Source organism: Nycticebus coucang, chromosome 22 (assembly GCF_027406575.1).
Source record: "Nycticebus coucang isolate mNycCou1 chromosome 22, mNycCou1.pri, whole genome shotgun sequence".
Classification (NCBI taxonomy): domain Eukaryota; kingdom Metazoa; phylum Chordata; class Mammalia; order Primates; family Lorisidae; genus Nycticebus; species Nycticebus coucang.
Genome location: NC_069801.1, coordinates 5,581,711 through 5,596,569, shown reverse-complemented (window position 1 = coordinate 5,596,569; position 14,859 = coordinate 5,581,711). Strand labels below are relative to the sequence as shown.

The following is a 14,859-nucleotide window of genomic DNA, read 5'->3' as shown; positions in this document are numbered from 1 at the left end:
TTTAAATGTATTTGACTTAACTGCCATGTTCATGCCTTAGAAGTTATTTTTAAGACAGATTTTGAAAACCTTCACAATCCTAAAAATACACAAGAACAAATCTAATTAGAGATTATTGACTATCATCAGCTCAGCGCCCATAGCTCCATACGTAGGGTGCCAGGCCGGGCCAGGCCTGCTAAACAATGATAATGGCAAGTAAAAAATAGCCGGGCGTTGTGGCGGGCACCTGTAGCCCCAGCTACTTGGGAGGCTGAGGCAAGAGAATCGCTTAAACCCAAGAGTTTGAGGTTGCTGTGAGCTGTGACGCCACAGCACTCTACTGAGGGTGACATAGTGACACTCTGTCTCAAAAAAAAAAAAGAAATTATTAACTATCTAGAATTGAACGACGACAAAAATCTCACATCTCGAAGCTTTTTGCAGCAAAAGTGATACTTTTAGTTAAGTTCACTGTCCTAAATGCTTGTGTTACAAGGAGAGAATGGGTTGGAAGTCTAACAAGGTAGACAATTCTCTTACAAGTGTTATAGAGAAAAAAGAGACAGCATCAATAACAACATTAACAATCAAAGGGCTCATAGCTACTTATAAAATATTAAAATCAATTTCTATGAGAATATTAATTAATAAAACTCAAGAAGAAATAGGAAACATGGACCTTCTAGTAACTGAAGAGACAGTAATGGTGATCAAAGCCGTACTCCCCTGCTCAGCCCACCAGACACATTAGGTTCAAACAGATTTACAGGGAATTTTTATTAAATATCGAAGGACCAGATCCTTGCTATTTTATAGGAAAGAAAGAATATTATCCACCTCATTCTTGGGATAGAACCTTGATACCAAAACAAGACAAAGGCAATATTGTAAAGCAAAATTATAAGCTATTCTCATATATTAATGAATATGCAAAGACCCTAAATAAAAGACAACTGCTTCAATAGTGTGTTGAAACTGTCCAAGGGATGTAAGGATTGTTTTTAAAAATTGAGCTATAATTCACATACCGTAACATTCACCCTATTAAAGTGTGCAATTTGTCTGGGTGCAATGGCTCATGACAAGCATTTAAGACCAGCCTGGGCAACACAGTGAGACACTGCCTCTGTGAAGAGCAATTTAAAAACTTAGCCAGGTGTGGTGGCTGGCACCTGTACTCCCAGCTCCTCGGAGGCTGAGGTGGGAGGATCACTGGAGCCCAGGAGTTGGAGGCTGCAGTCAGCTACAATCGTGTCCTCGCACTCCAGTCTAGGTAGCAGAGCGAGAACCTGTCTTTAAAAATAAACAAAGAAATAAATAAAGCATATAATTCAGTGGATTTAGTATATTCATAAGGCTGTGAAATTATCACATCTAATTCCAGAACATTTTCACCATCCCTCAAAAGAAGCCCCGGACCTATTAGCAGTCATTCTCAGCCTCCCTCCCCTCATCCTCTGGAAACGACCCGCCCACGTCTGTGTTGATGGATCTGCCTGTTCTGGACATTTCCTATCACTGCGTGGCCCTTGTGACGGGCCTCTTTGAGTTAGCACACGTTTTCAAGGTGCATGGACGTCACAGCGTGCATTTGTACTTAACTCCTCACGGCCAAATAGTTTTCCATCCTATGATGTACCATGTTTGGTTACCTCGTTCATCATTTTATGGACATTTGGGTTTCCACTTTGGGGCTATTATGAATAATGTTGCTATAAACATTTGTGTGCAAGTTTCGTGCGGACATATGATTTCAATTCTCTTGGGCATGTAACTGGGGAAGAAACTAATAGGCCATGTGGCAACTCTATATTTAACTTCTGAGCAACTGCCAGACTCTTTCCTAAGTGGCTGCACTACTTTCCGAACAGCAATCTACGAGGGTTCCAATTTCTCCACGATCTCACCGACATTCGTTGTTTTCCATTTGGAAAAGGACAGCCATCTAGTGGGCGCGAAATCCTATCTCCTTGCTTTTGCTGTGTTGATTTGCATTCTCCTAATGGCCAGAGACATGAAGCATATTTTCACGTGTGTCTTCTTTGGAGAAATAGTTACTCAAGTCCTTGGCTCATTTTTAAGTCGGGATATTTGTCTTTTTACGGTTGCATTGTAACATGTTCTGGAGCGTAGAACCTTTTCAGTTACGTGCTTGGCGAATTTTTCTCCCATTCTGTGGCTTGTCTTTTCGCTTTCTTGAAAGTGTCCTTTGATGCACAAAAGTTCTTGAGTTTGATAGAGTCCTGTGTTATCTACTTTTCTTTGGTTGCTTGCGCTTTTGGTATTCACTCTAAGAAACGGTTGCCTAACTCCGGGTAACGAAGATTTATACGTGCATTTCCTTCGAAGAGTTTGATAGCTATAGCACTAACAGGTCACGGATCCCTTTTGAGCAAATTTTTGTATATGGTGGAGTCCAAGTCTATTGCGGGTTTTTTTTTTTTTTTTTTGCATGTGACTATCAAATTCACATTTGTTAAAGAGACTACTCTTTTTTTTTTTTTTTTTTGCAGTTTTTGTCCGGGGCTGGGTTTGAACCCGCCACCTCCGGCATATGGGGCCAGCGCCCTACTCCTTTGAGCCACAGGTGCTGCCCAAAGAGACTACTCTTTACCTGTTACATAGTCCTGGCACCCCTCTTGGAGTACAGTTTACTTTTGGGCTCCTGATCCCATTCCATGGACCAATTGGTCTGCCCTACATCAGTGCCACACTGTCCCGACCACTGGAGCTTTATAATCAGTTTTGAAATCAAGAAGTGTCACCCCTCTTTGTTCTTGTCTTCCAAGATGGCTTTGGGTGTTCTGGGTCCTTGGTTTTAGAAATGAGGCTGCAGTTAGAATTTTGATGGTGGGTATGTTGAAACCTCTTCTACACGTGAGAAAATAGACTTCAAAGACAAAGGCAGGCAAGGTTGGGGTGGACGGCACACCCCTCGGGCGAGGGATGCAACTAGAGGAGGGACTTTACCCAACAAATGCAAACACCATAACCTAATTTTTTATACCTGCAATTAACCTGAAACAATTAAAAAAAAAAGAATTTAGGGCTTTTTATGCATATGGCTAAATTATTCTCCTCAAATTATGGTGCCTGGTGATGTGTGTCACTATATCCCTTGGACCATTTAATATATTTAAGTTTACCAAAAATTATATTGTTATTTTCATTTAGAGGAAAGAGAAACAATTTTATCATCTTTTAATTAATACATTTCCTCTTTTGTAAATTAAAAAAAGATGAAGGCAAAATAAAAACATTTGAAGGCGAATAAAAAAATGAGATCATTTTGCACCGGCAGATTCATGTCTAGGAAAATACTACAGAGAATTCTTTAGACTATCTACATATAGTCATTGGGGGGTTAAACATATACATATGGACAGAATTAAAATACAGCCGTGGGCCACATACTGACGTTCCTCAATGATGGATTAGAATATACAGGGCATGGTCCCATAAGATTAGAATACTGTATTTTAACTGTACCTTTTCTACGCTTAGATACAAATGACTTTTTAATCACCTTGTCCAACTGAGAGGTGTGGGGATGAAGACTGTGTTATAAGTAACCCACGGAGGATTGAGGCCTATTTTTTCTCTAGCTAATTTAGACAAGTTAAATTACAATATTCTTTTATTACAAACGTTTTACATTTCTGTTAATTTTATAGTTTTTCTTTTTTCCATCTTTAGTCTTACTGATGTTTTGCTTATCTTTTTTTTCTTGAGCTAAATTTCCACAGTGTCAATTTTCTTTGAATTTTCAAAACATTAGACTTTTGTCTTCTCTTGTCCATCTGTTTTCAGTTTTGCGCTGGCTGTTTAACTCTTCATTTTCATTTTTACATTCTTACCAGCGCAGGTATTAAATGTTACGATTTTTCCTCTGGGTTGCAGCTTTCTATCACATATATTTTGATGTGCCGTGTTTTCATCATTATTTTTAAGGCATTCTGAACTTTCTATTTCCTTACTGACCTGAGAGTTATGAGAGATTTTAAAATCTAGATAAAGGTCCTTGTTGCTTTTTCGTCATTAATTTCTAGTTTCATTGTATTAAGGTCATTTTTACAAATGAAGCTGCAACGGGCACAGAGGGTTAAGTGACTTGCCCAGGGACACATATTTAGTAAGGGTGGGGCTGGACTGGAGACCTCAAAGTCCATCTCCCTCCCAGGGCCCCACCCTGCCCTTCACACTCACAGGTAGACACACCATTTAATCATTGCAGGCAGAGTTCCAGCAGGTGTCATTATGAGACAATGAAGCTTAATGGATGAAACTGTAAGGGGATGTGAAAATTTAATTTCTGTGGGTAGGAAATTAAAATGTTAGAAGTAACAATTAAATGGGATTTTTTTTTTTTTCCAAAATAAACTCAAGTTATTCTGTCGGGGTTCTTTCTAAAGCAGGGTCTGGAAAGTCTTGCCGAAGGCAGCATCAGGAGTGTAAGCACTGGAAGGGGATGAGAGGGGCAGGTTACATGGCCATGAGAGTCAGTGAGAGCCGTCCCTGAGTGAGTCAGGGGGTTCTGTTTGGCTGGCCCCTCTGAGGTGCCTTATAAACCAGTCTCAGAACTGTTTGCCTGGGGGAAGAGCTTATCTACCAGCTCTTGTCCACTCCTGGTCAAGGGCAGACCCCGGGATCTATCTCCCCACACCTCCAGGGCTGCCAAGAGTCGTGCCAACTGGTCAGCGTCCTGCAAGGCTTGAGACAGGGGCACTGGGCTCCTTGTGGGCAAAGTGCATAGAAATCTACTCAGAGCTGACTGGAGTAAGAGCGGAGGTGGAGAAGTACCCAATTCAAGTAAAAATGTGTGTTGATGCCAATGTTCAAACCTGCTGAAAATCGTGGTGACCTATTTCGAAATGGATAGGTTCATCATAGTAATGATACGATTAAACAGGGAATATGGCAGACTGAACTAAGTTTTCTTTGTGCTTGGAAGTGTTTTCCTGTGTGTGTTGGGGGAGCGTGTGCAAGAAATTCAGGGCACCCACCAGCAATGCCTGGCCTATAAATGGAGGAAGGATAGAATGAAAGGATTGGAAGGATTAAAATCTATCTTGAAACATGGGTGCTAAGTAAACACAGTTTCTGTAAGCATGCTCATGTCCTTCCAAACTAGTTTATCCTTTTAAAACTACAGTAAGCCTCTCCAAGTGACCACCCAGGGGACTGTAATACACGGGTCAACATATGGAAATGGTCAGCACAAGGACCTAGGCCTGCTGTCCTGATCGGCACACATGGTGCATGTCTGGTCTATGAAAATCAGGTCGGCCTGAGGAGGTGGCCAGCTCTGGAGGCTCCACTGTATGCAGAGACCCACAAAAGAGGCGCCAAGTATGCAGAGGACTTAGAGACATTTATATACACTTAAAATAGAATCTCCCATTCCAAAAGTTTATCCTAAATCCTTGGCTATTCTAACTTTTGAATTTTACGTTAAAGTTTAAAAATCTGCACATATCTCTATGGCATCTGTGACTCATTTGTACTCCTGATGCAGCCAGTGAAATAAATAATGTCCAGCAAGTCGCTTAATTCACACTCCCTTGACGCACATTTTCCATTCTCAGCAACTTGATGCAATCTGCCTAATTCTCCCCAAGAAGCGAATGGCTGGAGGTCATTTCACCCAATAAAGTGGTGAGTGCTATTCCCCCCCCCCCACACACAGCTGCTATTGAAATTTTAAGTTACTTTATAAATACAAATGGCCCAGAGGTAGGGATAAACTCCCCCTCCCTGGGACATCATATGGGGTGGGGTGGGGGGCTGCTGCCCCTGGGGTAAGTGGAGAATCACTCTCCCACTTGGGTTAAACTTGGAAGATTTATGTTCTACCATGTTTCCAAAGGCAACACTTTTTTGTTGTTCTGAGTCTTTCGGGGAGCCCCAAAATAGGGGCTCAAATTCACAAACATGTTGGATGGCAGGATACATTTAAAAGCAGGTGAAAATGCCGGCCCCGTGGCTCAGCCTGTAATCCCAGCACTCTGGGAAGCCAAGGCAGGTGCATTGCTGGAGCTCAGGAGTTTGAGACCAGCCTGAGCTTGAGCAAGAGCAAGACCCCATCTCTAAAAATAGAGCTGGGTGTTGTGGTGGGCGCCTGTAGTCCCAACTACTCAGGAGGCTGAGGCAAGAGGATCGCTTCAACTCTTGAGCCCAAGAGTCTAAGGTTGCTGTGAGCTATGATGCCATAGAACTCTACCGAGGACAAAGAGAGACTTTGTCTCAAAAAATAAGTAAATATAAGTAAAATCAGGTGAAAGCTTTTCTTCTCCCTTCCTGGTTTCTCTGTGGGAAACAGGAAAGACCTAATTGGGGGACCCGATATTGCAGGAAACCAATCATATTGTTGTTGTAATAATCATGGAAAAATCCAACCAGTACATTCGATGCTCATTAGAGAAAATGGAAAGTCTTTGGCTGCACACCATGTGTAGTTTATGAACTGTATTAAATCTGGGAGGAGAAAAGCCTATGGAAGACCCCAACCCTCTAATCCTACCACCAGTTACGCCATTAGCAGCACCTGGAAATGGCCACAGAAGCCTGAATGACCTCAGAACGCCCCATTCCTGGAGGCATCCATCCTACAGGAGAAAGGACAACGGCACCTCTTTTAGTCACTGGGTGACACTTGTTGACTCATATGTGTCATAGTTAATATGAATAAGACTTTCCTGGATTAACTCAGATATAACTAAACTGCCCAGCAAGAAGGAGCAATTTTCATTTACAGAAAACTATTACCATAAAACTCTTTACCCATGACGCTCACTAATTACTGATGACCTGAGACGAGTGGTCGTGCCTTGCCCTTCCTGGGCGGCCCCCACACAGCAGGGACCCCGCCTGTCTCTCCTCCTCTGCAGGGACGGATGGGCTGCTGACTGATCATCTTGCTACCTCTTTCTGAACATAGCAGGACATATTTGGTTTTATTTTGCGTTAAGGAATGTTGTTTGTTGTTCAGAAAAAAATGCATGTATTTGTTTACAAAGTCTAAGTAATAAAATGTGGCAGTGTGACTTTATGGAAATATTGAGTCCCACCAGGCCTCTTCCCCAGACCGGTTATGGCAAACACACGGCGTTTTCTTCTACTGCATTCTGGGAGACATATTGAAATGATTGTCATCATTCCAATAAAAACAGCCTCATTTCTTTGCTCATAACTTTGGAGAAACCCACCATCTGCTTTCTCAAAACCTGTACCTGGAATGCTTTGAACTTCCTGGTGGAAATTGGGGTTACTGTATACCCTGGTCATCAACTTCACCTGTTCCTGGATCCTGCAAAGTGGTGGTACGTTCCCATGCTAGGGATCCGGGCACACTTCCCTTGTCAGTGCTCTTGACAAGGCCCTTTCGAACTGTCTCCCCTCTCTCAAACACCAAGCCACCCCCTTTCCTGCTCAGTCATACCAGGACACTTGGTTTCCTATTTCACTCAGAAAATGGCAATCAGTAGCCGCCCTCTCTCTCCCTCCCTCCTCTGTCCCTCCCTCCCTCCCTTCCTCTTTCTATCCCTCCCTCCCTTCCTTCCTTCCTCCCTCTCTCCCTTCCTTCCCAGGGTCTCACTCTGGCACCCAGGCTGGGGGATAGTGGCATCATCGCAGCTCACTACCGCCTCAAACTTCTGTTCTCCAGTGATCCTCTTGCCTCAGCCTCCCAAAGCAGCTGGGATGACAGACACGAGCCACCGCACCCAGCTGTGATCTCTTACCCTTGTGTGCTCACCGTTTCTCTCTTCTGCTCCCTTTGACCTTCGCCTCCTGGGTTCCTCCAGCCACCTCCCTTCACAGCTCAGAGGAGTTCCCACCGCTACCACTTCCCTATTGTTCACTTTCCTTTTCTTTCTTTTGGAAATAAGCCCTGCTGGGTTTGGCTGCCCACATGCCAATGACTACAAAACCAGCCTCTCACCAGCAGGTGTGGCCGGGCCACTGAGCTCCCCAGACAAGTCTTTCGATGATGCTGCTTGTCCTCAGCTTCCTCTTCCGTTCTGAGGACTGGAACATGGACATGAGGGTGCAAGCTGGCTGTGATCACGTACATGGAGACAGCACCCTGGCCAGCATTGCGACCTGGGGGCACTGATTGCAAGTGGACCTCATACAACACAGCTGCCCGCCCCACAGCCCACCTGACGTGTGCCTGGGCTTTTACACAAGAGAGAAATAAACCTCCCAGAAATAAACATCTCGTCTAAGTCCATGTCATCTGCTCTATGTGAAAACAGCTCAACCAATATCTTAGTTAAAATGTTGTCTGGTGGAGACATAAATTAGTATAGTCATTAGGGAAAATCATATAGACCACCCCTTAAAAATTGAAAATAGAGGCTGTGGTGGTTGACACCTGTTATCTCAGCATTTTCGGAGCCTAGCTGGGAGGATCACTTGAAGCCAGGAGTTTGAGGCTAGCCTAAGTCACTGTAGGAAGACCCTATCTCCATAGAAAACTTAAAAAAATTAGCCACACCTGTAGTCCCAGCTACTCAGGAGGCTCAAGTGGGAGGATCACTGGAACTCACGAGTTGGAGGGGGGCAGTGAGCTATGCTTGTGACACTGTACTCCAGCCTGGTCAACAGAGCAACACCTTTTCTCAAAAGAAAAAAAAAAAAAGACGCATACCATAAAAAAATACCATTTAAATTTGATAAATGAATAATTTTTTAAAAGGTGATGTCTGTCCTTGCTCTCCGCGAGTCACTTCGCTCACCCCCTAGCCCTGTGCAGCTGGGCCTTCCCCAGTGCTGGGCTGAACCGCCCAGGTCTGCAGAGAGACCCCATCTGCAGCCCCAACTGGTGCTAATCCCGCCCTTGAGTTCCCAGCAGGCTCTGTCCCTGCCGCCCTGTGGCCCTCTGGGTCCCATCTCCGGGATTCTCTGTCTGGCCTTCCTCCGGCCCTGTGCTGCCGCCTCCTTATTTTCTCACCACACGCCTTCCAGGGCCTTCTGTCAGCTACCTGGAGTTCAAGCAGCAGAGAAATGGCTCCAGCCATTTCAGTGGCTCCACTTTAGTCCCATTTGAGCTGAAATGGGACTTATGGAAGGATGTGGAACAATTCGTAGAATCAAAGCGAAAGGTGAAGAGCCAGCTTTCGATGAAGAACGGATGGAGCTCAAGACCGTATGTTACAGTTCCACCAGGACGCCCCACTGGGATGACTCAGCTCGGGCCATGTCAAGGTTTGGCGTCATTCCGCCCAGGATGCCAGTCAGGGAGACAGCATTTGAAGGATTGAAATGGTGTCACATAGCCCGTCGTTGGCAGGGCAGGGAAGACCATTTTAACTGACAGTTTTATTGAGAGTGTGTCTAACAGGGGAGGGGTAGCTCCCCAAATGAACACTGATGCACTGTTATCAGGAGACAGAACGGATGCTAGGTCAGCACAGGTGACGGTCACAGCAACCCAGCCTTGCTGCCCCGCAGCCAAGCACGCCCCTTTACACACAAATAACTTTAGAACTGCCCAAGTAAAATGCAGCTACTACACAGATGAAAATGAGCCTTCTTAATCCCCGATGATTCACACACAAATGCATCCTGTTTCACCTTCAGGATCTGGAGGAAAGACTATTCTCCTTCTAGTCCTATTACAATCCTATCTCCACAGGGGGCAAATCATATGTTAAAAGGTAAATTTAGCTGCCACAAAGGATAAAGTAATGAAAGAGAAAGAGCAGGCGAAGGCATCACACAGAACACGCACACACTTGTACTGGTGCGCGTGCGTTCCAGGTCTCCTTGTACTGGTGCGCATGCGTTCCAGGTCTCCTTGTACTGGTGCGCATGCGTTCCAGGTCTCCTTGTACTGGTGCGCATGCGTTCCAGGTCTCCCTGTACTGGTGCGCATGCGTTCCAATTCTCCTTCCCCGACTCCGACTTTTCATTCCCAGGAGACGTGGCTCAGTGGTAGCGTGACAAGGACACTTCTAGACCAGTGATTTTGAAACTTTTTCATCTCACGCCACACTTGAACTTGTAGTTAAACTTCCATGGCACTTTTAAATTATGTTGATTAAAAAAAAGAAGAATACACTTACCGTGCTTTGAACTTATTTCAAAAATGAATTATTAATGACTTTAAAAATGTTCACGGCACACCCAAGATCCCCTTGTGGCCAGCCGGTTGAAAATCACTGTTTCTGACGGACGAAGCTGTTGCAACCCTCCGACACTCCAGGACAAAGCTTCCAACCCACCCATAGTTCAGAGGTCTTGGGATATGACTGAGATTTGAAAGAAATTTTGACTGAAAACAGAGAAGTCAATAGTAAGGTCAAAATCAAAACGATGGAACTCTTCAAAACTGAAATGGTAAAAATACACAATGTGGAAAGAGTGAATTTGATGTGGTTGAGACGGGTGTGTGGGGGGGGGCAGTGGGGCCTCCATGGAGAGACGAGGGGGCTGCAGTGTCACCCTCAGGGCAGCACCATGCACAGGAGCCTGGGGAGAGTCCCCAGGTCCCAGACTCAGTACCCATGTGCCGGTCAGGGGGCAGGTCCCTCAACAGAATTAACCTTTTCAGCCAATGTTATAAACCCTCCTCTTTTGAGAAGTAGGGTGACCTATTCATCCAAAGTCATTAGGTGTGAAGATATCCCGATGGGAGTCTCAGGGTAGAACCATGATTGAGTCCCCTGGAGATTAAAATCTCTAAACCAGCAAGGCCTGTAGGAGAAGGGATAGAAAGAAAACATCTAAAAGTGAGCCATTGGGTGTAAGCCGAAGAGGCAGCATCCTCCCTCCACCCAAGGCCCCCAGACCGGCATCTTTCAGCCACAGAGAGAAGAGCTCTGATCATGGACATCAGGAGGGAGGCTGGGTGACCCCCTCCTAAGGGTGGCTGCTGCCTGCAAGCTCTTGAAGCTCACCTGATGACAACTGAGCTCTGGGAGGGCCACTCAGCACCCGTGTTAGGTTCCAAGCAACAGAACCAATAATGCATGTGTGGGTGTGCGAATAAGAGAGAGAAAGATCAGGAATTGGCTCAAGTAAACATGGAGGCTGATGAGTCTCCAGACCTGTGGCAGTGAGCTGGAGGCCCAGAGACGCGGTGGTGCAGTTCCAGTCCGAGTCTGGAGGCCCGAGACCCAGGAGGGTGGATGGGGTAGCTGCAGTATGGAAGCTGGCAGGCTCAAGACCCAGGAGGAACTGATGTTTCACTTTGAGTCTGAAGGCAGGAAAAAGACGTGTCAGTGCAAGGCAGCCAGGCAGGAGGAGTCCCCCTTACTTGCAGGAGAGTCACCTTTGTCATGCTGCTACCTGCTGGGGACATAGGATCTGCATCTGGTACCCAGGGACTCTCCCGAGGCCCTCCTTCCACTGCTTCTGGCCTTCACCTGTTTGGATGCCCCTGCACACACACACTAGGAGGGCCCCTGCTTCACTCAGTCACCAAATCAAACACTAACCTCCTCCCAAAACACCCTTACAGATGCACTCAGAATCACACTTGACTAAAAATCTGGGCATCCCCTAGCCCAGCCAAGTTGACACACAAAATGAACCATCATGGCACCCTGTGAAGCCAGTGCATCTGGGGCTGGAGTATGTGATTACGACACAGTTGTGTGAGGCTGGACCTTAAGGCTGAGAGTTGGAGCCACTGCAGTATAGCTGGTTCCAGTGCTTTTTTTTTTTTTTTTTGAGACAGAGTCTCACTCTATTGTCATTAGACAATAGGTGTGAGCCACTGTGCCCAGGCTTCCTTCTCTGGCTGTTAGTCCTTTCCAAGCTTGTGGCTTTTGTGGTCACCCAGTAAATTGACCAGAACATGTCATTTAAAAATGCCATATATGGCTTCCAATCCCCAGCAACTTCCCAAATGTGTGCCTCTTTCTTAAAAACGGCAGAGCAGGACCCACCATGTCTTCCACCACCAGACACTTGTGTTTCTTACCAAGCTATCTGTGACAGGTGCTACCTCCTATACTACTGTCTACACTGGGAAATTCTGGGTTCCTGCCGTTCACCCCTCACCAATCCCCCACGTTGTCTATGAGTTTAAGATCAATAGTCCATTGTAACACCGGATATGAGAGTCTACTACCAGGTCTGCTATCTGAAGAGAAAAAGTGAAAAACGCATTGTGACCTAGAAGAAAAGTCATCTTAGTTATTTCATAGTCACAGATTTAAAATACATAATCTTCATGTTTATGGACCTGTTGAGAAACTTAGTATTTTGTCCCATTGACTTTAGTCAACGAGGGTAATGAACTTGGAAATTGGAAAGAATTACTGCCTGGGCAACTCTTCCAGGTTCCCGGCGTTTCTTTTCATGTGGTCTATTTCCTGGTGGCTAGAACATTTGTTTACCTTGAAAATGAGAGAAGACACTTTTATGGCGGGTGTCGCCATGGTGCTTGGAGCCTCGCTCCTGGAGCTCCACGCACCCCCTTCCTGGGAGGTGCTGGGAAGGCGGCGAAAGCAGCTGACCCCAAACAGAGAAAAGGGGAGAAGCAGATTTATTCCTGTCCCCTTGTTCTCTAGAACACTCCTTTAATCAGAATGCAAAGGGTAATTGCCTCAGAGGGGAAGTGTTTCTGCTGCATTGAATATTTTGTCTGGGTTTTGAACTTAGGAGTCTGGGGACATCAACTCCTGTGATGCTATTCAGGCGGTTCATACACCTGCATTTTTCAATTTCCAATATTTAACCTATGAATTTATTAATATTTCCCCTTTCTTGAAATAATCAACTTTTTCCCTTTTTGAGACAGTGTCTCACTCTATAGCCCAGGCTGCAGTGCAGTGGTGTCATCCTAGCTTGCTGCAGCCTCCGACTCCTGGGCTCAAATGATCCTCCTGCTTCAGCCTCCAGAGTAGTTGGGACTATGGGCATCTGCCACTGTGCCTGACTAATGTTAATTTATTTTGTATTTTTTTTTAAGAGATGGGGGTCTTGCTAATGCCCAGGCTGGTCTCAAACTCCTGGCCTGAAGCAATCTTCCTGCCTTAGCCTTCCAAAGCGCTAAGATTATAGGTGTGTGCCACCATGCCTGGCCTATTAACTTTTCATGAATCATCATATATTAAATATTTTTCAGTCTCCACAAGGCTTCACGTTTATAGGAAAAAAACAAAAAATGTTCTCAAAGGAGAATGGGAACCAACATTTCTAATATTGGCTCCATTTTGAAAACTATTTTACTAACATCACAAAACTATGAGTTGATCCCCTTCTCAAGAGAAACATAAATGTTAGCAATGGTACCCTCAATTGTCACTTGCTGGGGCAAGTGGCAACTGTCCTGGTTGGCTCCTGATTCTACAAAAAGGTTGCCATGGGAAGGAACAGTGAATTTTCATGATGAGTATCTTTTTAGAGATTGTAAAGAAAAAATAATCCAATAAATCTATTGAGTTTTCTGCTAAAAATTTTTTTTTTTTTTAATCTGTGTTGGTCAGTACAAGCTCCTTTAGAAGCCCAGGTGACTCTGATTTCTCAAATAGTTTGTATCTGAGACCACAGATGAAGTTTCTGTGAAAAACATCCAAGAGTATCCAACAGACGTACATTTTAAGCTGTGACCAGGAGATATTTGTTAGACGTGGGACGTGTCACCTCCTTTTAAAGAGTGAAGTGGAAATTTCCCTCCCTTCTGGTGCACCGACCTCCCCACCCTCAAAGCAACATGCTATAATTCTTCTTATTTTTGGCTTCCTTCTCATTTTAGGAAAAAAGTTAAGGAAGACTAGAAAGGACAGAAAAGATCCTATCTTTTGGCTGATTAGTTGGGGGCCATTTGAGAAGAATATTCTTCTGAAAGAAGAAAAGAAGTTGATGGATGATGGAAGCGGAGCACGAGGGCTGCTCATAGCAACAGAGTCCCCCAAATCCATCTTGGAATGGGTAGGAGAATCACTCCTGTCACAGCTCAGAGCAGGAGACACTGATAGAAATTCAGAGGGAATGTGGAGAAGCCACACTGTAAATTTGCTTTAAAATCTATTAAAATATTTTTTAAAACCTTTTAATATGAGAAATTTCAAACATAGAAAAATGAGTGTCACAGGTTGCCCTCTTCCCACCCTGGCTTCAGCAAGACCCTACACCAGCGGTTCTCAACCAGTGGGTCGCGACCCCTTTGGATGGAATTAAAGGTTCGCGGCATTAGGAAGGTTGAGAACCACTGCCCTACCCGATCCCCCACTGATACTGAGAAGCAAACCCCAGGTATTATTTCATCCGTCTGGTTCTCAATATGTATCTCCAGAAGGTAAAGACTCTGAAACAAATAAACATATCATCGCGCCAAGAAATTAACAAGAATTCCTCTGTCATCTGAGGCTCAAGTTTTACTGTGTGTTTATATTAAGCAGGATTTTCAAACAAGGTTCATGCATTGGAATTGGTCTGTTAAAAATGACTGGGTTTGGCAGTGCCCGTAGCTCAGTGGTTATGGCACCGGCCACATACGCCCAGGCTGGTGGGTTCCAACCTGGCCTGGGCCAGCTAAACAACAATGACAACTACAACAAAAATATAGCCGGGTGTTGTGGTGGGTGCCTGTAGTCCCAACTACTTGGGAGACTGAGGGAAGAGAACTGCTCAAGCCCAAGAGTTTGAGGTTGTTATGAGCAGTGATGTCACAGCACTCTACCAAGAGCGACATAGTGAGACTCTGTCTAAAAAAAAAGAGTGACGGGCGGCGCCTATGGCTCAAAGGGGTAGGGTGCCAGCCCCATATGCTGGAGGTGACGGGTTCAAACTCAGCCCTGGCCAAAAACTGAAAAAAAAAAAGAGTGGGTTTGAGGGGGTGGGTGGGGAATGGGGGGGGGCGCTGCTTGTATAAAAACAGCATATAGCAGGAGCCTGGTTCTCTGCACGGGTTCTTGGGTGAGT

General features: G+C 45.0%; 1 long non-coding RNA gene across 1 annotated transcript; it reads right to left on the bottom strand.

The window, feature by feature from the left end:
- Positions 1–894: 894 nt before the first annotated feature.
- LOC128575290 (uncharacterized) lies at positions 895–7,685 on the bottom strand. The gene is made up of 3 exons (XR_008376969.1): positions 7,577–7,685; positions 6,527–6,587; positions 895–1,275 (listed from the first exon to the last, which is right to left on the bottom strand). It is a non-coding gene; the product is annotated as an uncharacterized LOC128575290 (long non-coding RNA).
- Positions 7,686–14,859: the final 7,174 nt, after the last annotated feature.